This window comes from Bison bison, unplaced genomic scaffold (assembly GCF_000754665.1).
Source record: "Bison bison bison isolate TAMUID 2011002044 unplaced genomic scaffold, Bison_UMD1.0 scf7180017864254, whole genome shotgun sequence".
In the NCBI taxonomy this organism is placed as follows: Eukaryota; Metazoa; Chordata; class Mammalia; order Artiodactyla; family Bovidae; genus Bison; species Bison bison.
In genome coordinates this window covers 10,317,154-10,319,966 of record NW_011494826.1, presented here as the reverse complement: position 1 = coordinate 10,319,966, position 2,813 = coordinate 10,317,154, and positions in this window count along the sequence as shown.

The window sequence follows — 2,813 nt, the reverse complement described above, 5'->3', positions numbered from 1 at the left end:
TAGCCTACAACGCTCCGTGAAGGGAGGTCACCTTGGGTAAGTGGTGAAGTCAGTACTCACACTTGCCTCTTTCTGATTATGTTCCTTTTTCCAACCCATATGCTTCCCAAACCTGCAAGAGCACCCAACTTACTCAAGAAGTCCAGATTTCCTAGTCCTCCCTCAGATTCACGAGTCAGAACCACCAGAAAGGGGATCTGGAGGCCTGTTTCCAGTTTTGCTTGGTTGTCTGCCACCCTCTTCTGCTCCCATTAGGCTCCCCCATTGTCCCTGCTCCTAGCCATCCAGTGTCCCCCCAGACACACCCTCCCATCTGGCCTCTGGCCTCCTCTATGGAAACACAGGCATCCAGAGTCCCTGGGCCCCCTGGAGGGCGCTAACCCAAGGACATCTATGGCTAGCTGATTCCAGCTGGGGGCTAAAAGGCCCCTTAGGCCAGTCCAACCTTTTATTTCACTCCCAGATGATGGGCGTATGGTAGGCCCAGAGGATTCTGTGCTGATAGGCCAATTATCATACTCCCTTAATGGTAAAATGAGCTGTTTAGCTGAAACAGCTGAATGAGCTGAAAAGTTGTTTTGTAGGACCCCTTGTCAGTAAACAGGCACTCTTTGAACCCTCAGATGATACTATCAGAAGCACAGGATAGGCCAATGAATATCTGGTGGGATCAATTCCAAGAAGGACAAATCAGTGTTCCATACGGGGTGATAAAAGCCTGGGGGCATCAACTTGGCAACAAACATCTGGCTGGACTTCTTAGAAGTGGTACCATATCAAGGGCTCATCTTTTGTCTCTGCCATTAACACAGCGGGTATTCAGAAGTGACAAGAACTGGACCAGCTCTGGTAGGGAGGGATACCATGCAGAGCCTCCATCTCTACATTCTAGCTCGTTCATCCATGTGAGCACTGGGGCGACCGAGCAGAGGCTGACAGACATCTGCCAGACGAGTCAACCAGGAGTATCCTCTGCTGAGTACTGATGGTCAACACAAAGATGTGCCCACTCCCATAATTCAGTCACAGGCTTCTTCCCCGGACTCCTGCTCCACACACCTAACCAGAGCATTCACCATTGCCCAAAAGTCCACAGAAACAACCTCAGGCCACCTCTCTTTCCAAGCAAAACAGACAAACAAGGGTCCCACTCACAGCTCTGCCCTTTGGGAGTGTCCGCCTCACCAGAGCCCCAAGGCAACTCTTGAATGGGGCAGTAGTGTGACAGCAGTCCATTTCAATCCCTGCCAATAGACCCAAGCTCTTCTCCCAGTGCCGCAGGGAACCCCCACCCCACCCCATGAAGCCATGATGAGAGGTGGGTGAGACAGAGGTGCAGCAGAGGAGATGACACAGGGATGGCGTCACCCGTTCACATATAATACAGATTTCCAGGCTTCAGCCAAAGCCATCTAGACACAATCCCCAAAGTCCTTTTAAAAAGAAGGGGCGGGGGGGGAAGCCACACACAGCTGATTGCAATGTACCACCAGGTTTGGGAACCACAGATACACAGTTACTTAGCATCAAGGCTCAACATAGCACACAGTAAGGCTTCATCGCAGAAAGTAGATAGGTCTTTGCCCTCCAGAAGCCTAAAGTCTGGTTGGAGAAATCAGTGGATATAAATTTCCTTAGTGAAGGGGTACAAACGATCGCTTTAAATGGATTGATAATTAGACTAGAGTGGTTACTTGCAATCAGAAATGGCCTGGTGAAATGAAGCAATCAGAAATGGCCAGTACCAATATTCTCCCCTGTAAAGAATAAGTAATTTAGACATGTAGACCTCTGAATCAGACCAAGTAGTTGGGAGCAAGGAGAAATTGGGAGAGGGAAATAGAAAAAGAGGAAGACTGGTGCCTTTAGGTTATCTTCTACAGAGGAAGGAGCTGCTCCAGACTTTAATCCCAAGTGTTATCAATTATAACACTTGATATATTATTGGTACATGTCTTGGATAGTCCAGGACAAGCCTGAGAGGAAGCTCCAGGTAAGTGTGAGGCTAGCACGTGTGGGCAGGTGGTGTGGCTTGCCAGCCATAACTCACCAAGGCCTCTTGTGGCTTTACAGTTTCACCCCATATGTTATTGATGACCAACATCCCAGACTGTACAAGACTCCTAAATTTAATATTTGGCAAAACTAATACAATATTGTAAAGTTTAAAAATAAAATAAAATTTAAAAAAAAATAAGTTAAAAAAAAATTCTGCCTGTCACACCAGATATAGCCGAATTCCCAATTTCAGAAATGTGTTCATCCTACCTACAGCCCCATATTCCCAATGCTATTCATTTCCTCAAATAAATAAACAATACATACATGTATACATACACACATATATATGGTGTTTATGTGGGTTTTACATTTGTCAAAATACATTGTGGGGGATTTTTGGGAGGTGGCCATTTCTTGTTTTTTTATTAATTGGAGATAATTGCTTTACAGTGTTGTGTTGGTTTCTGCCCTGAGTGTGTGTATGCTTACTGTGTTCAGTTCTTCGACCCCATGAACTGTAGCCCACCATGGACAGAGATTAGTCTGGCAAGAATACTGGAGTAGGTTACCATTTCCTTTTCCAGGGAATATTCCCAGACCAGGGATCGAACCCCTGTCTTCTGCGACTCTGGCATTAGCAGGAGGATTCTTTACCGCTGAAGCCACCTGGGAAGCCCCGGGTTTCTACCTTACAATAATGCAACTATACATATCCTCCGTCCATGGGATTTTCCAGGCAAGAGTACTGGAGCGGGGTGCCACTGCCTTCTCCGATATACACACACACATACATACATACATACATAAGTATA